The 25437-nt window shown below is 39.1% G+C and overlaps 1 protein-coding gene across 1 annotated transcript in view; it reads left to right on the top strand.

Moving 5' to 3' along the window:
- GABBR2 (gamma-aminobutyric acid type B receptor subunit 2) overlaps nt 1–25437 on the top strand; it is a 1198492-nt gene that overhangs the window by 43483 nt on the left and 1129572 nt on the right. The window lies entirely within an intron of this gene.

Here is a 25437-nt window from a genome sequence, read left to right as displayed (position 1 = left end):
AGACCTAGTCGTTTCCCGCCATCTTGGAGGATGACGGACAGGAGGGGCAGTCCTTCTTCCAATGTCCAGATTTCCCACAATAGAAGCACAATTGCTTTTCCCGGCGGCGTCTTCTTTCCTTTCCCTCACAGGTGACAGCGCTCACCTAAAAAAGTCATAGGAAAAGTCTGGGTCTCATTTCCACTGAAGAATAAGGGCGTTTCCCATTGCATAATGCCTCTAGCCCGCAGCCTGCGATCCATGTGAACCGCTTGGACCATGGCATCCTCCAGGGAGTCAGGCGGAGGATGAAGTGCCAAAGCATCCTTCATACGTTCACACAGGCCTCTGTGGAACAGCCCCTGCAGGGCGGCGTCACTCCAGGAAATCTCCGCTGCCCAACGTCTGAATTCAGTACAGAACCATTCGGCCGAGTGCTCCCCCTGACAGACACTCATTACTTTGTCCTCAGCCAACCGCACTCTATCAGGCTCATCATAAATAAGCCCTAAGGCTTCAAAAAATGCATCCACAGACATTCTCTCAGGGGCAGAAGAGGAAAGCGAGAATGCCCAGGCTTGTGGGGACCCCCTAAGCAGGGACATCACCACCCCCACCCTCTGTTTCTCATCCCCAGAGGAGCGGGGTCTCAAAGAAAAAAAAGCTTACAGCCCTCCTTAAATGCCCTGAAATCATCCTTGTTACCAGAAAATATATCTGGCAATTTAACCGGGGATTCAGGTGGGACTAAAATGACATCTCTATTCCCCACCTGCTGGAAGCCAGCGGAAAGTACCCCCTGAACTGAGTCCTCAACCCGCCATTGGGACTGGGCCAGAGCTTGGTGTTCCAAACTAAGCTTCTGCAGTGACTGAGTCAAGCTTTTCACCTGCTCAGATAAAGCACACATTGGGTCCATGCTGCAGAAGTGAGGAGAGAAAAAAAAATTGTAGGCCAGTTATAATGTCAGAGACACCGCACTGAACTTGCTCACTGAGCCAGTGCGCGTTCCCTGAGTAAAGCAAAAGCGTGCTCAAAGCTACCTGTGGAGCGGGCAGCAACCGAATAGATGCGTACTTCAGAGCCGCAGGACCTGAAGCACGTGACTGCTAGAGGCGTGGCCTAAACTCCACAGAGCTAGGAGCTGCAAGACAATTCCTAGCAGAGTAACTGCGAGACATAGTTACCCAGGGGCATAGACAGTGAGAATAGTCAGGACGTAGCCAATGAGTCACACACAGAGATAACTGCAAGGTACCAAAGGGGGCGAGCAGAGAGTAGTCAGGTCACAGGCAATGAGTCATACACAGATAGCTGCAAGGTACAAGAGGGGCGAGCAGAGAGTAGTCAGGTCACAGGCAATGAGTCATACACAGATAATAACGCAGTACAAAATCAACAGGCAAACTCACAACGGGAAACAGAGCCTGGTCAGAACCATATAAACAAGCAATAGCAACAAACAGGCACACGGGGGTCAGCACACTAGGCCAAAGGCAAAAGTATAACTGGCAGGGATTGAAGCTACCCAGGAGTTTATGAAGCTCTCCCAGAACCAGAAAGAGGCCACAATCATTAACCCCAAGTGTGCAGGTCAAAACCTGCACAGAGCTCCAGACATTAACCCCCGGTGTGCAGCTCAAAAATCTGCACTGGGATCATGACAGTGTCGTGTATTCTGCTCATCATTGCGGAGCTGCTGTGATTTTTATTTTATAAACAGCTAGGATAATTTGGCTTGTGCGACTTGTGGTTATCACAGCTTGTCTTTGGACTCGAAAGCCTAACAATAACTCCACTTCTTAGAACAGTTAACAGTCAACATATTGTTGATAGGCTTATGTCTACCGTGGCTGTCAGACAAAGTGTCTGATCCCACAGGAAAAAATAAATTGGACAGGTTGGACTTTTGTTGTTCAATTCTATTGTTCTCTCCTGAGAAAAGTGGCACCAGAGTTCTCTGCCAGCCGCTCCACCAACTGTCCAAGTATAGATTAATCTGTACATTTAACTGAGCCAAACATAATACGATAGTTAAGGAAAATGTGAATCCTAGCCAAAATTTATTAATCTTCAGCCTCTACTTCATGACTATTTATTTGTGATAGTATTCCTAATTTTCATTAAAATATACAACAGATTCAAAAAGTTAAGGCTAGTCATCTATGTTTCAGTGTTAACATCACTGTATAAAATGCACACTCAATAATGTGCCATTAAAGGGAATCTGTCAGCAGGATTTCAGTCCCCAAACTATTTTTATATACATGCAGCTCTTTCAAACACAAGTTCAGCAATACCATTGTATGGCCAGCTCATTTCACCGTTACTGAGAAATCAGCATTTGAATTAGTAAATCTGAAGCCTCTGTCGCTCCAGCTCTCATTCCTGTTCAGTGCTGCCTATTCTTCCTTAATTAACAACTCCTTTGAAGTCACAGCATAGAGACCTTCAGTTAAGCAGGAGGAGCCAGCACCGAAGTGACAGAGGCTTCACACCTACAATAGCTCTTCAGCCTCATTTGCATATCAATTCAAACACTGATTTGTCAGTAAAGGGCCTATCACACTAAGCGATATCACTAGCAATATCGCTATAACGTCACTGTTTTTTGTGACGTTATAGCGATATAGCTAGCGATATCTCTATGTCTGATACTTACCTCCGACCGCTCCCCCGCTGGTTATCGCTGATCGCGCGAGAACGTCCTGGGCCGTTTCTCCTCGTCAGCTTCCTGCTGGGCTTCCTGCTGTGACGACGAGCGACGTGTGGACGCGGGCGGGAGGACGTCAGGATCGCCGCGTCTGACAGGTAAGTAGCGACCCCCGACCCCTGTGATGTCGCTGGTGAGATCTGCCTGTGTGGCAGCTCACTAGCGACCACTTAGCGATGCACCAGCGATCCTGACCGCGTCATATCGCTGTCGGGATCGCTGGTACATCACTAAGTGTGACACTACCTTTACGGATGAACCAATTGGCCATGTAAAGGTATTGCTGGACTTGTCTTTGAAAGAGCTACATGCACATAAAAATATTTTGGGGGTGAAGTCTTGCTGACAGATTCCCTTTAAATTATACTGATTACTATTTTAGTGTCTTATGACAGTTTTAAAGACATTTGCAAATTTTGGAAAATATCTGTTGGGTTACTGACTTTTTTTTAGATAATTCTTCAACCAATCAAATTTTCAGTTACCTGACAATAAATAAGAGGCTATTTTAGAAGACCAATCAGATTTCAAATGAGAAAATTGCTAAGTAATATCTACCACAATGGCTGAACATGGATAAACACTTTTATATTTTTATTTTTACAAATAATCTTGAAAATTATATTTGAAAAATGCTGAAGTTCACATACAGTATGTGAGAGCTCAACTTTTGAAAGTATCTTAATGTACAGTGGTAAAAAAAAAAACAATTATTACATTTGCACCTGATTTTTGTGGAGTTTTCATTATTTTACACCTTTTTTTTGTTTGCTCCTTATTCATTTTTCCATTTGCACCTTTTTTAAAGGCCATTTTCTATGTGTTTTCGCCTGGTTTTTTATGTTTGTAATTGTGGGTGGAGTTTAATTTTTTGCAAAAAAATGTCAATTAGTATTACATGACAAAAACAAAAGTGACTTTTAAGAGGTATTTCTTTCCCCTTTAGAAGAATCAGGGGCCAAATAAATACAAGGAAACCTTTTCTTAAGTCCAGTGAATTTTGTGTAAATCAAGTTTTCATGGTAAAACTGCAGCATAGAAACCACTACTTAGGAAGAGTATTAACAGATGTACTTGTTTTGGTCCACGTATAAAGCTTGTAACCTGCCAAAAATTTGAGGTATTTGGTTCCAACACCAACATGTGTGTATGAACTGAACATGTTTTTTTAAGCATTCTTGATATTCTTGCAGCCTATTGTAGTACTTCATTACAAACAAGTAGTAATACGTCCTTGTGATGTAGACTTCTGAACATGCGGTTAGGAATTCCTTCAACTTACTCTGTAAATCATGTACAAGTAAGGTTGCATTCTGTAGTGAACCATTCCATAATGGGTCCATGACAGTTCAGACTGCAAATTTTTTTAACAAGATCAGTTTTGATATTTCTCATAGACTTTCGAGAGTCATTTACCTTCATTTTTAGATATTAGCTCATCTGCTTGGAGATGTTCAAGGCTGTTGGGCTAAAAGCAGAACACGTTGAGACGCTTGAAGGATCATTTACAGAGATGAGTGAATTTGCTCAGATTTTGGCTCCGAGTCTGATTTTGACATATTCGGGCCGTATTCGAACACTGTCCGGGCTGAATATATGTCTTATGATCGATTCCGAACATATTCGCTAATATCTACTCCCATTGACTCTAATGACGTTCGGCTTTGTTTGACGAATATTGCAAAAACAATATTCGATGCCGATCGTATTCAGAACCAAATCCGAACAAATTCACTCATCTCTAGTCATGGAATATATTAGGATCTAAAATGTTTATGAATAGAGATGACTGAATTGGTTCATTTTTTGACATCGAATCTGATTTTGACATATTCGAGCCATATTCGAACCAAATGCATATCTTATGATCGGTTCCGAATATATTCAGTAATTTCTACTCCCATTGACTCTAATGACATTCAGCTGTGTTCGACGAATATTGCAAAACCAATATTCAGTGCTGATTGTATTCGGAACCGAATCCGAACAAATTCGCTCATCTCTATTTATGAATTAATTTGAAGAAATCCTAAGACTCAAAGTTCTTTCAAAAATATTGTAGTATGACATTACTTGGAAAGATTGTCAAATTAGCTACATAATATATTTGTTGTATGTAACCTAATTGAATGTATTCTAAACTAAAGCAATAATCATATTTATTTTGTGCACTATCATTTCAGTCATTGCATCTGTCAGTGATACATGATAAACACATTAGATATCTACATAACAGGGATCTTTAGTAGAGGCTAAAATGTTACAGCAAATAACAAACAAGACAAAGCACTAGATTTGCTTTTGCAAATGTTTAGTTTTATGTTTGCTCAGCAGGAGTTTAGAAATTCCTAATTAGAGTCATTAGCAATGTCCATGGGAGGTATTTAGTGTTATGTAAAATGGAGTTTAAGATTCACATTGAGCCAAAAGCTATATTTACTATAAAAAAATGTATGCATATATCGGAAAAGCAGAGCAAAGAAACACTTGTGATAAAGTGGTCAATAAAGTATCAAACAAATTTATTTGCTGGGAGAATAAATTTACTATACATACAAAATAATTATGGTTAATAAAAATATTAGAGTTTGACAAATGTGATATTTAATATTGGATACTATTTGGATATTTTTTTAAATATCATGACTTACCAGTTTTACTCCCCCAAAAAATTTGAAGAATTCCATGCAGCAAATAGAAGAAAAGATCCATTTGGCTCTCTAAAAAGCAGCTATGCATAGAACACTTTCATGAATACATAGTCCTGCGGTTCGGCTACACAAATACATCAGACCCATAAGATCAGGGTTTGAAAAAGGTACCAAGTAGAGTTGTTCTAATCTATTTACATTTAAATTCTCCTGGTTTGCTAAATTTTTCAAAAAATTTAGTTCAAGGTGAGCAAACTTGCCATGAATCGCAGGTGCTCCAATTACCTTGAAAAGATGTTTATAACACTCTGTGGTTTCCTAGGACTGTAATCATTGTCTTTCTGTCTCATTAACACACACACAGCCTAAAGAAGTCAAAATGACCTCACCATAGAAAAGGATGGTAACCCCATAGTTGACAATAGCCCTTTTAACAACACAGAGACCTGACAGACATTTTTTTATTTTTATTTAAAAAAAATTAAAAACAGAACAAAATGATTCCTCTTAGTCATTTGTGATCAGTCAATTCCGCGCAAAACACTGGCTGAAACTGACAATGTCACTGCTATGACTGAAACTAGTGATGTGACATTTATTCTTTAATGTCCACCACTTCGTCCTCACTAATGTGCTTGTCGGAGCCAAATGACTGCAAATGTGACCTGTGTTTGGTAGAACTACAGCCCAGATAGCAAATGCCATTGGTGGTGGCGCTTCTGCTGCTGCCCTTATTATTAGCCACGGTATGTTTTATTTTCTTTTATATGACCTCATCCATTGCCTTTTTTCTTTCACTATATATTTTACACAATACTATAATTAACTTTTAACAATCTTTTCAAAATCTTGCCAAAAAGGCTTAATAATTAGGAATGAACGGACCCGTAAAACTTCGGGTTCGTCAGGTTCAGCCGAACCTTAGTCCAAAGTTTGGTTCGGGTAACAGAACTCTTCACAAACTGTAACTTGAACCAAAAACCCATAAAAGTCAATGGAGAACCGAACTCTCTCTCTTCCAGAACTTCACCCGGAACTCTGAACATACAAAGCCTAATTCCAGGGGAAGTTTGTTCGGGTTCGCTCATCTCTAGGAATAATAAATAAGTAGTTATATAATAGGGCTTGAATATTGGACTGCCAGAGCTTATGGAGACCCTATATTTTGATACAATAATGGGTCCTAAATATCCAGCAGAAGACAACCCCATTTCAAACATACTTTGCAAGAAATCACTTTGAATGTATTTCTCATAGATTGCTTTAAGAAAAAAAGTATTGGCAATGATAATTTCAAAGTTAGAATAGAATTGAAAGTCATCTTGAACCTGTTCTGTCTAGATCTATGTAGCCCTAATCATTCTTTTTGGTGTATATGTCTGAATATATTTGATAAAGATTCATTAATATACAGTTGTGTGAAAAAGTGTTTGCCCCTTTCCTGATTTCCTATTCTTTTGCATGTTTGTCACATTTAAATATTTCAGATCACCAAACAAATTTAAATATCAGATAAAAATAATGGAAGTAATCACAAAATTCAGTTTTTAAATGAAGGTCTTTATTATTAAGGGAAAAAGAAATCCAAACATACAGGGCCCTGTGTGAAATGGTGATTGCCCCCTAAACTTAATAACTGATGAGGCCACTCTTAGCAGCAACAACTGCAATCAAGTATTTGGGATAACTGGGAATGAGTCTTTTACGACGCTCTGGAGGAATTTTGGCCCACTCATCTTTGCTGAATTGTTGTAATTCAGCCACATTGGAGGGTTTCTGAGCATGAACCACCTTTTTAAGGTCATGGAACACCATCTCAATTAAGGTCAGTACTTTGACTAGGCCACTCCAAAGTCATAATTTTGTTTTTCTTAAGCTATTCAGAGGTAAACTTGGTGTGTTTTAGATCATTGTCCTGCTGCATAACCCAAGTGCGCTTCAGCTTGAGGTCACAAACAGATGGCCGGACATTCTCCTTCGGGATTTTTTGGTAGATAGCAGAATTCATGGTTCCATTTACCACAGCAAGTCTTCCAGGTCCTAAAGCAGCAAAACATCCCCAGACCATCACACTACCACAACCGTATTTTACTGTTGGTATGATATTCTTTTTCTGAAATGTTGTGTTACCTCTACGCCAGATGTAATGGAACATACACCTTCCAAAAAGTTTATCTTTGTCTCATCAAGTCCACAGAGTATTGTCCCAAAAGTCTTGGGGATAATCAAAATGTTTTCGGGCAAAACTGAGACCAGCCTTTATGTTCTTATTGCTCAGTAGTGGCTTTGGACTTGACATTCTGCTATGCAGGCCATTTTTGCCCTGTCTTTTTCTTATGGTGGAGTATGAACACTTACCTTAACTGAGACAAGTGAGCTCTGCAATTTTTTGGATATTGCTGTGGGGTGTTTTGTGATGTCATTGACAAGTTGTCGCTGCGCTCTTGCGATATTTTTGCTTAACCAGCCACTCCTGGAAGGGTTCACCACTGTTCCATGTTTTCACCATCTGTGGATAATGGCTCTCACGGTAGTTCACTTGAGTCACAAAGATTGAGAAATTGCTTTATAACCATTTCCAGACCAGATACATCTCAATTACTTTGTTTCTCATTTGTTCCTGAAGTTCTTCTGATCGCAGCATGATGTCTAGCTTTTGAAGATTTTTTGGTCTACTTTACTTTGTCAGGCAGGTCCTATTTAAGTGACTTCTTGATTGAGAACAAGTGTGGCAGTAATCAGGCCTGTGTGAGGCTAGGGAATTTTGAACTCAGCATCCCAAAGATGCAATAAACCACAGTTAATTTATGCTTTAAGGGTGCAGTCACCTTTTCACACACTGGGCCTTGTAGGTTTGAATTTATTTTTCCTTTAATAATAAAGCCCTTCATTTAAAAACTGCATTTTGTTTTTACTTATGTTCTTTTTGTCTAAAATTTAAATTTGTTTGGTGATCTGAAAGACAAACATGCAAAAGAAAGGAAATCAGTAAGGGGTAAATACTTTTTCATATAACTATATAGCATAATGACCTGATAATAGATTACTAAATGCCTGAATTATCTGTTACTTTTTCAGATTTATTTATATTTTTAAATTGATGTATTGTTCATTTCAATATACAATCTTCATCTATTGAATATTATATAATCTAACATTAGAAGACTAAGTAAAGGTTATATAAGAGCAAGGTTTTCATTGACAGTGCTTATGTCACTATGTTTATCTATAGCCGCGGATTTGTCAAACAGGTTTACTATCCACTGTAGAGTTTCCAGCTCTTTTGAGCTCTTTATCCCTTAATGACAATCATCCCTTTCTCAGACACACATAGAAGACAATGTTGACAGATAGCTCCAAGGCTCTAGTAATGAACATTCTAGGGAAGACGATTGACAGACCGCATATAAAACATGGTGACTTGGATGTGGAAGAGGGAAATATTTGGAATATATTTGCTGTTCATGATACTGTTTTCCAGTGAAACAAAGCCTATAGGCATATCAATCCTGAGTCTCCTGCCTATTAGTCGCTTTATGGGCCCAACAAATCTTACAGCAGGTGTCCTGCCTGCTATTCATCTAGCCTTGGAACATTTAGTTAGCCGCTCTGCAATCCTAAAGGACTATCAGCTGCGCTTGCCATTTACGGATACACAGGTACATATGATATAGACAATTAATACAGACTGTATATACTTGTATGAAGCAAACCCTAAAATGTTCTTACTGTTTCTGCTTAAGCAAACAGTTTCTTCCTTTTTCTATGCCTGCAAAGACCATAAGTAATGTATTTTACAATGAGCAAGCTGTGTTCCTCCTAGGAATGAACAAAAATGACCATCGCAGAGCTTCAGGGCTTGACTTAACTGCATGTAAAAAATCCAGCAATGTGTGTTTCCTAGCAGATAAAATTGGAAATGATAGCAAGTTATGTTGATCTGTAGATGTGCTTTATCGTCATTAGAGTTGCCGCTTTTTTACTTAAATCTAGCTTGAATGTTTTTGGTCAAGATTTTGAAAAATGGTGTAAAGAGTATTATAAAACTTGAAGGAATATGTGATGGCATATTGCATATACAGTATGTGATCAGTGGGAACACACAGTGCTGTTCTAGCACAACATCCCCTTTTTAGGTTTTTCTCAGTCCAGTCCCTTGTACGGCAGAGTTAAGAAGTGCTGTTCTCAGGAGTTGTGGGAGTTTCAGAGGTCGAACACCCAGTTGATGTTGATCTTAAGTGGGGGCATATCTAGTAGTATCACTCACTAAGTGATCACTTGCTAAGTTCTAAATTCCCCTTTAAACTACTTTATTATGTAGTTTTTTTATTATTTGTCATTTCTATCACATTGCAATGTGCCTATTTAAAGGGATTCAAGATCCATAAAAAGTTCTATGGATTTCTCAATATTAATTCATGGTATTAAAATTATGTTGGACAAAATACCAATTCTGGCAGGACCTAAAGTGTAATGACTCCAAAGACATACCGGTAGGGAATTTAGACTGTGAGCCCCCTTGAGGACAGCAATGACAATGTATGTAAAGTGCTGGGAATAAGATAGCGCCATATAAGCAAAGCATAATAGCAATAATAATGACTAAAAATACATCTAGGCAAATGTGATATGTTATTGTACATAGACTGGCGTCTCTGTAGGAATCTTGCTACATGTAATGTATCTAGGCATGGGCGGAAGGATGGCTCAGTGGGTCCTGGGTTCGAATCCCACCAAGGACAACATCTGCAAGGAGTTTGTATGTTCTCCCCGTGTTTGCGTGGGTTTCCTCTGGGCACTCCGGTTTCCTCCCACATCCTAAAGACATACTAATAGGGAATTTAGATTGTGAGCCCCATCAGGGACAGTGATGATGATGTGTGCAAACTGTAAAGCGCTGTGCAATATGTTAGCGCTATATAAAAATAAAGATTATTATTATTATTATTATCTAGGTATATAAGTGGAGTTTATTTTTATGTCAGTATCTATGGGGGTTATTAAACAAATTAAAGCTAAAATTGGGGATGTAAAATATTCATAATTATGGAAAAAAAAAAAGCGACTCTCCCTAAAATTTAAATTTTGGAGTAAATTAGCCCATTTCCAGCATAGGATTTAGTAGTATGTCCTGTGCTGCGTCCATGTGAATGGAGTGGGATCTGGAGCTGATCCTGCTCCATTCTTGACAGATGTTGACTGTATGAGATAGCTGGTATCTGCCTGTAGCTACAGTGACCAGACCTTGCTCTGATTGCTGTAGCTTAATCACTTAAATGCTGCTGTCAAAAGCAATTGAATTGAAGTCAGTGTGCATCGGCTTCCACTGGCCTCACGGATCGATTGCAGGCACTTGATGGGTTACCTTGGCAGCTGTGGCTTGCTAAACACCCTACTAACATCCATCTTAGGCCTCCTGTGAAACTCAGTCACATAGATTTTAGACTCTAGTGCAATACTGTGGTATCGCAGCTTAAAGTGTAAGTGATCAAACAATACCAGGTTAAATTCCTATAGTGGGTGCGCAGGGATAAAAAATACAATAAAAAAAGTTGTTTTTTAAAGCAATAAAGAATGTAAAAATGTTAATCTCTCCTTCCTATTCACCTATTAAAAATAAAATAATATTAAAAAATATGCGGTAACACTGTGTCTGTAAAAGTCCAAATTACCAAAAAACAAAATGAGTCGGTAATTACCAATTGGTAAATGCCATAAAGAGAAAAAAAATCAAAACACTGCAATTTGCAGCTTTCACCACAACTGCAATAAGAAGTGATAAAAACATCATACTGTATCTAGCTCAAAATGGTATCAATAAAAATGTCAGCATGCCACGCATAAAACAATCCTTGACCAAGCTCCAGCAATCTATTAAGGAAATGGGTCTCAGAAAATTGTGATAAAAAAGACTTGTTCTTTTACAAATTTCTGATTTATCTCCCCATTTAATTAAAAAAAAATACAAGTTTAGTAGTGTAGTAACTGAACTAAACTAAAGAATGATATGGCCTGGTAATTTATACTATGCAGTGAATCCCATCAAAACTGAACCCAAAACACTACTTCAGAATTGCCATTTTTTGCACAATGTCACCGAAGTTGGAATTATTTACCGTTTTCTAGTACATTGAATGGTAAAATGAATGGTGCCATTGAAAGCTACAACTCGTCATTCCAAAAACCATGCACTAAATAATTATGTTGATGGTAAAAAGAAAAATGTTATGGCTCTTGGAAGAAGGGGAGAAAAAAACAAAAGTATAAAAATGAAAAATTGCCCAATTAGAATGGGGATAAATATATGTTAATGGCTTTTCACTACCGTTCCTTTTATACCGTCCCAACTTGAGATGAAGAAAACCAAGTGTCCACGTATTAAAAGAAGCAGCACACGCATCTGTATGAGGTTCAAATATAGAGGGGGCTAAATTCAGATTGATCACAGCTACATTTTCTTGGGTGGTGCACAGCGATATGGCCTCTACAGATGCGTATGTTAGCAAAAAGTTAGTGGAAAAGGTACATAAGTTTTAAAGTAGTTCTCTGAGAAATGTACGAAAGTAGATAAATAAATTAAATAATACACATATAAGTATTAAACATTTTTCTAAATACCTTCAAATAGCAAAAAGGTATGCTTTATTTACTGTATTGTTAGGATTCCAAGATGGCAGCAACCATCAATCACAACCCATCCTAGTGTTCAAAGGACACCTAGTGGGATGGACTGTGTGAAGCATGAGAAAAAGGTGAGGTGAGAGCAGCATCCTGTCAGGCATCATGAACACACATTTCTCTCTTCAGTCAACCTGACAGGACACTGAGCAGAGCCGGACAAATGGAGAATATAAAAATGTATTTTTTGCTGACGATGAACATCCATGTCAGTCTGCCGCCTTACAGTTTTACTACGTCTGTCTTATGCATCATGCTGCCCGTCCTACTAAGTGTCTTCTGAAATCTAGGACAGGCTGTACAATGATATATGGCAGGTGCCATGATTAAGATTCTGGCATAATACAGTAGATAATTCATGCCTTTTTACTAAATAAAGGTATTTAGAAAAATGTTTAATATTTCAATGTGTACTATTTATTATTCTATTAACTTTCTTGGTGAACCCCTTTAACAAGTACAGATACGCATTAAAACAGCGGCCTCTAAGAGGTGCTAGTTCCTCATGCCATTTTAAACAATCGGAAATAAAGGTATAGCACCCCCACAGAGTCCAAAAATCTCCAGGGTCTCAGCCACATAAGGTAGCATTGCCCTGGAGAACATGATCAGACCCATTTTTCTGGTCCCCAATCACGTGATCACCATTAGTCAATGAAAAAGAGCAATCACATAAAAAATTGTGATCCGCTATGATATCCCCAAGCCCCCCTCGGTAACTGTGCCATCCCCCTGGTCCTCCTGTGTCATCTCCTGGCCCTCTGCTTCCTGTTCATAAAGAAAAATGGTGGGCACATGTACTGGCAACAGCAGGGATTTTTCTTATTGGTTTCCTATTGATCACTGTGATAGACCCTATTTTATGGGCGAGAAAAAAATTGGATTTCCAGAGATTTCAAGCGCAATTGCGTGCCATTTTCCCAAAGCTCACAGCAGGGAAATTAATGGGAAAGGGATTCTGGTTACCGCCAACATCTCATGAAAGGCCAACTTTGCACTGCCGGGACACCCCCTCCTCCCAGCCCAGGCCCCGCAGCATCGTCCAACTCCTGCATCTGCCACCATCAGACTCCTGTTGCAGCGACCTTGCCTCCTGTGACCCTGCTCCACCACAGCCACCCCACCACTAAGCTACTATAAAATCAGACTATAAGACACCACCATTTTGTTTAAAACATTTTTTTCCTTTTTTCCTCCCCAAAATTTAGGGTGCGTCTTATGGTCCAGTGCGTTTTATAGTCCGCAAAATTCGGTAAATTATTTTTCCCTCACTTTACTTCTTGGTTATAATTCTCAGCAGAATTATTTCTAACTTAATGTAGCTCTATACATATGGATTGTAATGAGATATCTAAATTGATTACTAGTGTGCATATTTTATGCTTAATATTTTCAATACCTGTATTTATATTTGTCCATTTTTGGGCATATTTCTCTGGTATTATGTAGGTAGGGGTAGTATACTATAAGGTTTTCTCTAATCCTGGATTTCCCCTTATTTTTTCAAGTTTTTGCATGATTTTAAGTGTTTTTTTAATTGTTTGGTATTTTTTACATTTTGCATATATAAAAGTATATAGATGTATTTAGGTATTTAGGTGATCCTCATCTCATATATGTTCCAATTTCTTGCTTGATACTATATGTATATTATTATGCATGTGGAGAGCTGATCCCTCTACTCTGGTAGTTCCCACTCCCTACTTTTTTATTTTCAATGCAAAATGACAGCTGCAAAGTCAGATACAATTTTGGGGTGTAAAATAAAACCTGTGATCCCAACGTAGTAGTGCCTATAAATCCCTTAAAAGGCCACATCTCAACTATGAGATTTAATGTTGGGCACCACTTTGTAGAAAGATTCAGGGTAGCTATAAATGTTTCCTATTTTCTTAAATGGGATTGCTGGTTTCTTCTGCCATAAGAGGGTAGAATAATTGTGTTAGTTTTGGAAAGAAAAAACCTTAGAAGTAACTTTTTAACGTAAAGATAAATTTGAACAGTAGAAAGAACTGGCATATGATATAGCGTTTTGTCAACCTATGACATTTCCTTCGACAGTAGGAACCGTCACAATGTAACATTTTATTCGAGGGGGATCTGGCTTTCACTAATGATGATCATTGATTTTTGGGATTTTTTGTAATCTTTGAGCAGTAAGTGTTAGGAAAGGGCATTTGTCTGAATTCAAAAAGCCACAAAAGGTCAGTAAAAAATGCCTTGGGCGCAGTCACAAATCCGTTATAGAGATTGGAGACAGTGCATCTTCTGGCCTATACCATAATAGAAAAAAAATGATCTTTGACGGAATTAAATCTAATATTTTTTGGCACCTTTAGGTTTCATCATCTGTGTTTAACATGAATTTTAGAATTACTTGCAGGAGTAAGTAATTGAAAGACTAATTGAAAGGTCATGTATTTAGGAAGTCAGTACAATTACGCAGCTATTCCATTGAGTGGGTTTAGCATGTTTTTTCCACTTAAAGGAACTGAATTACAAAGCCATAGACATTTAGATTGTGGACCATGCTGTACTTGTCAAGCACTAATTATAGCTTTCCTGAACTCCTATATTACCTTCTTTATTATTAGAACAGCTGTCTCACTCAAAATACTAGAGAAAAGGACTCAATGAAATACTTAAAATTGTACATTCCATGACTTAACTGTGAGGAGTCAAACATTTTATGTGCAATTTTGAATAATATATATTTTTTATCAATGTACTTAAAATCTATTCTAGTCTCTCATTGTCGCAAATAGGGAAGAGATTAAAATATATACAGTACTGTGCAATAGTTTTAGGCAAGTGTGGAAAAATGCTGCAAAGTTAAAAATGGTTAAAAATGTGTTAATAGTTTATTTTTAGAAATGAACAAAATTCAAAGTGAATGAACAAAATATCTAAATCTAAATGAAATTATAAATTTGAGGTGACCAGTCTTTGTCTTCAAAACAGCATCAATTTTTTCAATGTACACAGAAGAAACATGGCAGGAAGGTTGTTCCAAACATCTTGGAGAACTTTACACAGATCTTCTATGGATGTAGTCTTTTGAAAATCTTTCTTTATTCATATAACCCCACACATTCTAAATGATGAGATGAGGTCTCCGTGGGATCCATATCATCACTTCGGGGACTGAAGATATAAGCTGAAGATAATTCTTAATGAAATTGGCTGTATTTTTGGGGTTGCTATCCTGCTACAGAATACATTGAAAGCCAATCATATGTCTCAATGATTGTACTCCATGATGGTTAAGTATCCGCCTGTATTTCACAGCATTGAGGACATGATTAATCCTGCCGATTCTCCACCTCTGCTGAAATGAGGCCCCAAACTTGCAAGGAACCTCAACTTTGCATCACTGTTGTCCCTTAGATTCTCATTTTGGGCTTGTTGACGGTATGGCTTTTTAGCGGCAGTAATTCTTCCATAAAGACAACGTCTGGCCAAATTTCTCCAAACTCTCGATGAGCTTAGCTGATCCCACTGGTCTCTGCCAGTTTTGAGATGATTGCACTGTTGGACACCTTCCAATTTTGACAGGAAATAAGCATGATGTGTCTCTTATCTGCTGCACCAAGTTTAATTGACCATGGCGTCTATAATATTCAAGTTGGCCATTTCTCAATGCTTCTTCAAAATAGCTTGAATAGCATATTTTGAAACCCCATTCTGCTCCTTATTTTTTCTTCTCGTTCCCCTAGTTTCATATATATGGTGGTTGTAACTATGGTTGTCATTGTTTTGACTTGTTTTCTTGTTCAACCTCAATAAAAATAATTGAGAAAAAAAAAAAAAGAAACCCCATTCTGCTTTGAATTTTTTTTGTTTGGGAGAGACCCTGCTGATGTAGTACAGAGTGGGCCATTTATATGGATACACCTAAATAAAATGGGAATTCTTGGTGATATCAACTACCTGTTTGTGGTACATTAGTATATGGGAGGGGGGAAACTTTTCAAGATGGGTGGTGGCCATTTTAAATTCGGCCATTTTGGATCCAACTTTATTTTTTCCAATGGGAAGAGGGTCAAACTTAGTGAGAATTTCACAAGAAAAACAAAATTGTGCTTGGTTTTAATGTAATGTAAACAGGAAGTTGATATCACCAACCATTCCATTTTATTTAGTTGTATCCATATAAATGGCCCACCCTGTAGAATTACCTTGTGACTTGTTGCTGTGGTTTGTATTGCCATGGTGCATAACCTATGACATGAAAGAAGAACAAAGTCATGGAATTGATAATATGGCCCCACAGAGCGATGATCTCAACATCATTGAGTCTGCCTGGAATTCATGAAGTGACAGAAGGATTTGTGAAGGATTTCTCCTAGATGTTTTCTACAACTATCCTGCTGTCATTGCACCAAATAATGTTTTGGCTTTGATTTGCTTTTTTTAACTGATAAAAATGAACTATTAACACTTGTATTTTTAAAACCATTCTTACTTTGCAGCATTTTTCTACACCTGACTACACCTTTTTGCACATCATTGTATATGGTTAGTATTATGAGATAATCTCATTTTACTAATCTCATATGATGCCAAATAAAGATATATTGCTTATTGGTTGCCTGTGGTTTCAAACTCTCATCCAAAACCAAGTTTATATGTATAATAGTTATAGGCAGAAGTAGTCTTTACACTGTATGGACTTGTCTGATTTTTGCAGCCTCTCATATTGTGCTAGGTCATACAGGAAAAATGATCATTACATCACATATAATGTTCTAGTATACCATACCAGTCCTTTTTAAACAATATATAATAGAAGAATCTTTAACAACAGATTAGAAACTACAAATTTAAAGGTGTTGCTTAAGCTATTTTCTTTAAATGAAAGCAGTCTTTTTGATCAGATGATCGCCATGGGTCCAGTTTCTGGGTGTTGAGCTGTTACCATGAAGAAAAGTTTCAGGCAGCCATGTATTTGATTGTAATTATTCAAGTATATATCTAACATGTGGTAAAGCCAGGCAAACCAGACTCATACAGGAGATTTTCAAGTGTGGAACTGCCTCAATTACATCCATAATGGTCAATAGTATTGAGAAAATGTTAAAAGAGCAAGAGTCCTTGCATAGTAGTTTAGGTGAACTCCCATCAGGTACTGACTGGGGCTAAAATTCAGCCCTGGCATTTGAAATCACACAGGCCCGTGCTGTCCCCATCCCCAAGCACCAAATGGGATATATTACTAATATTACCCTGGATGGAGGAAAGAAATATTTACTACAAGATCAATATTTCTAATGATACCACCGTCACAACTCTTAACAGTTTGAGTGTCTTGAGAACACCAATTCTGTTAACAACATAGCAGACAAGGCAGTCCATGACCTGACAGGCCCTTCTGGCCTTTCCCAGAATTGCCAGATGGCCAGTCCGGCCCTGACTCCCACTCACTTCCTTGATATGCCAAGGGGCTACTCACTGTTTATGAAAGTAGGTGTACATGTATCCCATAAGTGGTGAGTATATGGAAGTCAGCTGCTTTATATATTTTGTTCTAGTGTGGGCTCCTCATCTACAGTACTTGTGGCTTAATTGCACCAGAAGAACTAATTGGTAGATACAAGAAGAAGATGGGACCTTATAGGTGATGCTAATCACACAGGAATAACTTTGCCAATCAGAGAAAGTTAAATCAAGACGAGTTGTTTCTTTATTAAAAAATCATTTACACACTTTGGGGACTATATCCCCTTCATTAGCAAGAGTATACAGTTTCTTGATACAAATAATAAAAGTGTGTTCTACATATAGCAACACCGAACCAATAAATAGGAATATATATGATGAAGATTTCAGATTTCCTTGTGCTGATTTTTTAACCACATTAAGGCTTGATCACACCAGTCAAAAGTTATGTGGCTGGCAAAGTGCATTTAGGATGGAAGTGAAATACAAAATTAATGAAGTTTTAACTGGAGAGATATATTACAGCACTTTCCCATTTATAACCACTCACTCGGGTCCCAAGAGAAACAAAGATGAAGTGTCTCGAGAAAGAATAGTCTCTGCCTCCTGCACATACAGCTACTACTGTACATGCCTACATTTTATCACACTTTATAGAATCAGTTCTTACATATAATATACTAAATAGCTGTGCACTTGACTGTACAGCTGAACGAACCTTTTGAAATTCAAATTCAAAAAATTTTTTTCAAAAAATTCAATTCACAGCTAAATTGATTGTCACTCCAATATTCCTAAAAATATTCTTAGGACTGTGTTCACTACCTTTCAATCTCTTTGCATATATCTGCATACACCTATCTATGTTTCATGGTTGGAGCATGAACCATGATGCATGAACTGTCTGCGAGACTCCTGACTCGAGTTCATGTTAGGAGACTCGTGCTTGGACCATGAGACATGGCTGTGTTGCTGTGATCTCTTACGGTGATTTCTCTTAGTGATTTCCTGCCCCTGACCTGATAAATATGAGCCAAGTGCATTCATAAAAGCAAGAGCTGGAAATAAACTGAACGTTATTAGTGCAAACAAAAGATCATTTAGCAGGTAGGAAGAAGACATTGCACAGCTTCTCAGCAGCCATTGTGTCAGTCTGTGATAGGTCCATGCTAGGTCTGTTCCATATATGGTCTTCAGTGTATCCACCTCACATTCCAAGAATTCCAGGGCATAGTTCCAGGATATAGAAGCCATCTTGACACACCACATATATTACTAGCTTATGTAAGGTTAATAATTGATTTCATTAGTCATTCTCTCCTTCACAGTTGTGTGAATGTAGCCTTAGAAATGTCAACGAGACCTCAACATATATGGCTGGTGGGTAAACAGATGGTAACCATTCTTCACTGCTGTGCTGTCACACACTATCTGTACAGTTCCTACAGTGTTTGAAGCCATTATTTATCTCCCCTTAAGGCCTCTTTCACACTTCCGTTTTTGACCATCAGTCAAAATCCGCCAGTTTTTGAAAATAAACGGATCCGCCATTTTTTGTAGGCGGATCCGTTTTTTTCCCCATTGAGTTGCATTACCGGCGGATCTTGACGGATGGCCATCCGTTGGATCCGTTTTTTTGCGGATTCGCCAAAATGTTTGCATCCGCCGGCATGCCTGGACGGACCCTGCAAGGTTTTTTTTGGCTCTAGGATCCGCATTTCTCAGTGCTCATGCCCGGAAAAAGGAAGTCAGCTGGGGATTTAACCCTGAAATCCTTTCTGGCGGTGGAAAAAAATTCTCTCTCTCTCTCTTCCCGGACTGCGGTTCCTTTAAATTTCTGCATTCAACGGATCCGTCAAAAAAACGGTCCGGTGGCATCCGTTTGCATCAGTTACAAACGGATCTGCTTTCCGCCATTTTGGTGGATTTTAACTAACAAGAAAAAACGGAAGTGTGAAAGAGGCCTAAGCTGGAAGTTGGGAAGCTGTGGCATCCACTCACTATCCAGAATCACCCCAGATTGACTGTTGCATTCCCTGACTCTGCTATTATACAGGCTATGATAGTCTCTCCTCATCGGTTGTGCTATACCTTGTGATGTGGTAGCTACCAGGTATTAGGTGGAAGCCCACCATTGCTCAAGGTCCTGTGAACCTTCCCTGGTGGATGGAATCTTCTGCAATGTGTAATCAAATTAGCCTCAAATTGTTTGCATTTCCTGGGTTCAGCAAATTCCTAAAACTTCTACGTAAATTTGATTTTCATCAAATAAATATGCTCATCTCAACTTGAAAACCATGTGTTCAGCCATGACTTTCCATGGAAACCAACAGTGGTTTCTGAACCCAGATACATGTGTAATCATCAGCTGATTATTGAGCAGACTTCATGAACAAGGACACTGTCCATTTGCCCTCCTGTAACCTCCCTTACTCAGAAAATAGCAGCTCTGCATAAAGATGTTATTAAGCTTTTGTAATAGCTTATCAAGCTGGTTAAAGTTTTCTTAAAAGGAATCTCAGTAGGGTTTTGCTATGGAATCTGAGAGCTGCATGATGTATGGACAGAGAGCCTGATTCCAGCAATGTATCACTTACTGGACTGCTTGGTTAAGTTTCCCGGTTTACTCTGTTGTAGATGTAGCAGTGTTCAGACTGCCGAGCTGTTTATAACCTTTCCCACACCCCTGAATGGCAGCTTCCTTTGTAGACTGTGTATTGTCGGCGAACTGCTAGTCAGTGATGGGACAATTAGCCTGACTGGCCTGCACATGAGACCTAGCCAGGCAGTGCTAATCTGCTGATAAATTATTTTATTGAAATGACAGCACACAAACTAATAAGTGGCACATCCCTGGAATCAGAGTCTCAGCATTTACATTATGATGTTCTCAGTTTAAATAGCAAAAAGCAGTTGACAGATTCCCCTTAATTTTAAATTAAGTGCTCTCATTGTTGTTCAATGTGGTACAAACCCCTGAAAAATGCCAATGTTATCCTTTTGAAACATTTCCATATCTTTTAAACTTATTTTTCTAGATAAGGAACTAAAGTATTGTCTCTGGGACCTTCATTTTATAAGTGCTGGACTTCAAGTGGTTACCGCTGTTTGGTAAATCCACTGTGACTTTTTTCGAGCTCAGTGGTCTTGTATAATTTTTCCCTACTTAGGTTCCCTCACAATCAGACCCCATGTACATAATGCAACTTAGTACCGTTTGATTGAAATGGAGCTGCATGGAGAAACTAATGTGATAGGTGGCAGACCCAGTAGTCAGGTAACCACTGATTACATTATATGCCATTACAGGCTCAGTTGGAGAAAACCCCTTCAACTCTTAAGGAATTTCCTTTGGTTAAGGTTTAATGGAATTGAAAAATTATAACTTGCAATATCAGTAAAGTGGCTTCAAATCCGCATCTCCTTTAAAGCTGGCTGTATATAGGTAGCTGCCAAATCATCAATTATATTTGGTCAAATGTGAGGTGGAAATAACTTCTTAATATGCAGTTAAAAAGCTATTGATAAAACACCTGTGCCCCAAATCAATAAAGCCGGCATTTTGTATGCCCTTGTTAAGAGTAAGGGCTCATACTCACTTGTGAGAGACTCGGCACGGTGGCAGTGCCGGGTATTCATGCAGGAGACTCGAACGAGAATAGTGCGAGTCTCTCGCAAGTGAGTATGAGCCCTTAGGCAGGAATCATTGACCCCAAATTCATTAAGAAGTGCATGCCACTTAATTAATTCTGCACCTCCGCCTCTGTGCGCCTCGCCAGCAGTGTTACTCCAGTCCTGGGCTTGAGGAACATTTTGTTTGATGAATTTTTTCCAAACCTGGCTCCTCCCCAGGCACTTTAGCTACTTTTCAGAATGGTTTTGATGAATCGAAGCCCTGGTGTGGTTTTTTTCAAAAGGGCATAGAAACGAGGGGATGTAGAAAACCATGATCCAACTGATTTCTATAACTTATTGTAGAAATTGGCATAAATATTAGCAAAAATCCCATATCTTACACAGATTTAAATTGTGCCCAAACATTTGTCAAATTCATAAAGAGCTATGCACCTTTTAGTACATTTGGTATGTCTTACTCTACCAAGTTTTTGTTAAATACTGGCATATAAAACAGTTTTCATCAACTCCCGCCAATGCTTTTCATACAGTTTACCTACAGAACAAACTGAAAAAAAACAATGTTTCTGTAGACCAATGGAAAGTTGTATGTACCTGTTTTGGTTGAATAATAATGGGTGATTATTCTAGATTATTAAAGACAAGTCACTGGGCTTTTGTTTTATTTTAAGGTTTGTGTATTTGGATTTTGGCTTATTTTAGGAAGTATTCATTTAGCATTTTGGTTTGTCAACGCTATGGCCTCTTGGCTTGGATTTTATAAAGCTTTGTCAACTTTAGAGGTATGTTCCGTAGAGGATTATAACCGAAGAAGAGGGAGATTTTTTTGTTCATCTTGTCACTGCATTCAAAATTAATGGCGCTTTAAATCTGTAACTTGGAGGAATTTTACTTTCTGTCACTATGCACAGAATTATTAGTAGTATTTTGGGAATTTATGTTCCTACTAAAATTACAGTTTTTGCGACTGGATTCGAGCAAGAGTTGAAATATTCACTCCTTAATGCCCAATGACAGACACAGTCCGTCATGGCAGGATGTCAGTTCCCGCACCAGGACGGACTGTCCATCATGCATTTAAACTATCACAGTGTGTAAACACGCAGTGAAAGTTCAGTGGTGACAGCTGTATGTGACAGTTGAGAGGCATGGGAAGAGACGCAGGGACCCATGCCGACTAACTGATCACAGCATGTTCGCACAGGAGTTACTGAAATATCAGCACTTCCCGCCCGATTAGTGCAGCAGCTCAGCTCTGCCAGTGGCGTCTGCACTAACAGCCAGGAGAGCTGTCCGCGCTGCCCCTGGTTGTTAATTTCTGGACGGGACAGGAGCTCTCTCTGCTTTAATATCGGCATCCTCACGACATTATCACGGGCCCGATCGTTGCCATCGTGACACGGGGTCGTCATGATGACCCCCGGGTCATCAAGCTACAGAAAACTTCTGAGACCATGCACACAGCATGGTGTCAGAAGCTTTCAGTATAGGTATAATGCACTGCAATGCTAGTGCATTGCAATGTACAGTATTATAACTACAATCAAAGTGAAAAAGTGAAAGTCCCATAAAGGGACTAGGTAAAAAGGGAAACTTTTAAAAAAATATTTTAAAAAATTACAAAATAGTAATAATAATAATCCACTAATAAAGACACATTTTTATGTAAAAAAAATGAATAAACAAAAATAGTGCACGTTTAGTATTGCCGCATCTGGAAGAATCTGATCTAGTTAACCCGTTCTGTGAACACCGTAAAAAAAAAAGTAGCAAATTATGCTTTGTCATCATACTGCTTGGAGAAAGTGGAATAAAATGCGAAAAAAAATACGAATGTAAATAAAAATAGCATCACTGAAAACGCCATCTTGTCCCGCAAAAAATAAGCCCCCATACAGCTCCATCAGCAGAAAAATAAAAAAAGATATAGCTCTCAGAATAAAGCAATGCAAAAATAATTATTTTACTCTATAAAAGTTTTTATTGTGTGAAAACGCCAAAACATAAAAAAAGTAAATGTGACATCGCTGTAATCGTAGTGACCTGAAGAATAAAACTGCCTTATTAATTTAACCACACACAGAACGGAGAAAAAAAATAACAATTCCTGAATTGCTGGTTTTTGTTCATTTTGCCTCCACAAAAATCAGAATAGAAAGTGATTAAAAAATGTCATGTGCCTGAAAATGGTACCAATAAAAACGTCAGCTCGTTCTACAAAAAACAAGCCCTCACATGACTCTGTAGGGTGAAATATGAAAAAAATTATACAGTAGCTCTCAAAATATGGTGATGCAAAAACTTCTTCTTGCAAAAAAAGCGTATTTTAGTGTGTGACAGAAGCTAAACATAAAAAAAAGATATAAATCTGGTATTGCTGTAATTGCACCAACTCGAAGAATACAGTCGCCTAATCACTTCTACCACACGAGGAATTGTGTAAAAAAAAATAAAACCAATTCTTCACCTGCTGTGGATTTGTTCATTCTGCCTCCCAAAGATCTCAGTAAGGCTCAGTGCACATTTATCTTGTGCTCTACACTGAGCGCTTGCCTCGGGGTTTCCATGTAAATCTCTGAAATATGTGATTCAGATAGAACCACCGGCGGAAGATTCCCTATAATGATGGAGACACTGAGCGCCATAAGACCTGTGGTCCGGCGTTGTCCATCTTTTTCGGTGTCTACCATAGTTTTGTACACCTCTGAAAGGAAGGACGACGCTGAACAGAGGCCAGACAGAGTCCAGAGTAACTCTGCTGCCTCGTTATACTGAATGGATTCCTCATCTGTCACGTAGCTTGGAGATTTAGATGGAAACCTCAAAGTATGTGCTCAGGGTAGAATGTCGGATAAATGTGATCACAAATGCTTCAACTCAATCTACAAAAAAAGCCGCCAGTCGGGTATGTCATCTGCTAACAGAAATATAGGGGGCTTCCACGTTACTAGTAGTAAAAAGGCTCTGGAAAAGCCAAAAAAATTCAGCAAATTCTGTGTTCCCAAATGCCCCCCCTTGCTTCTGAGCCCCAGTGTGCATAAACCACCTTTAGCATTCACATTTGGCAGGGATATAATTTCCAAAATGGGGTCACTTGAGAAGGGATTCTGCTCTCTAGCACTTAGGGGGCCACAAACTATTCTAGGAAAATCTGAGCTCCAGGAGGCAAATAGCGCTCCATCCCTACCGAGACTCTCCGTATGGCTAAGCAGTACTGTACAGCTACATATGGTGTATTTCTATATTCAGCAGAAATTGTGAGACACATTCTGGGGCCAATTTTACCCACTTCTTTTATGAAAATGTTAAATCTGGGGCTAAAAACAATTTTTTGTGGTAAAAAATGTAATTATTTTTTCTATACTGCCCAATGGTATAAAATTCTTTGACACACCCTTAGTATCAATATGATTGTTACACCCCTAGATTAATTCATTGAGAGGTATAGTTTGTAAAATGGGGTAACTTATGGAATGTTCTACTGTTCTGGCACCTCAGGGGCTTTCCCAGTTGGTCAAGGCACCCTCAAACCATAATAGTAAAATCTGCACTATAATATGGTGCTAATGTAAGGAGGTGAAGTACAAGAGCAGCTGGGGGAGGGCTGCCTCCTCTGCTCCACGCACAGATCCATTGGATAGGAGAGGGGCTGAGCACAGGGGGCCAGGAGAGGAGAGCAGAGAGTGGGAAATCTGCACGGGCTTTCTCTCAGTGCAGTGTGGGGAGCTGAAGGGGGAGGACGCTGACAGACTGCAGAAGAGACAGAGCTCCCAGTCACAGAGAAAGTCCGGGGTATCGTGCATAGGGACAGCAGAACCTGAGTACGTGAGACTGTGTACTGTGGAGACCATGGAGCTGCACCCTGACTCCGTGGACAGACTGAGACCTGCAGAGAAGCAGAGACCGTAGCCCATGACTACGACCAGTTAAAGTCTGCAGAGACAGATGAGGTGCATCCTGATCCCCATGTGAAGTCTGTGTTCAGAGCAAGGGCTGTATGCTGTGACTAGAGACTTCCCTGTGAACCTCCTTAGAGAGACAGTGATAAGTGGCAAGACGCTTCCTTGCAGACAGGCTGCATTTAGTAGCGGAGCTGAGAACTGTATAGAGAGACTGAGCCACGTACAAGGGGCTGTGATTCATGTGTTAATGTAGAGCCCCTGATGCTGGTGCGAGAACACCACTGCCAAAGCAGAGAGAAGGACTTGGAGCAAAAGGTGCATATCGTCAGCCTCAGACCCCTTTGGCTTCTGCGTTAACCCCTTATACTCAAGCTGGACTATATCCGGGACCCCAAAGATAGAGGACATCAAGCACCACTGGTGCCTCGGTGCCAACATT

The sequence above is a fragment of the Dendrobates tinctorius genome, unplaced genomic scaffold (assembly GCF_039654945.1).
Source record: "Dendrobates tinctorius isolate UK_male_01 unplaced genomic scaffold, ASM3965494v1 ptg000102l, whole genome shotgun sequence".
Taxonomy (NCBI): domain Eukaryota; kingdom Metazoa; phylum Chordata; class Amphibia; order Anura; family Dendrobatidae; genus Dendrobates; species Dendrobates tinctorius.
This window is presented reverse-complemented; position numbering and strand designations above follow the sequence as displayed.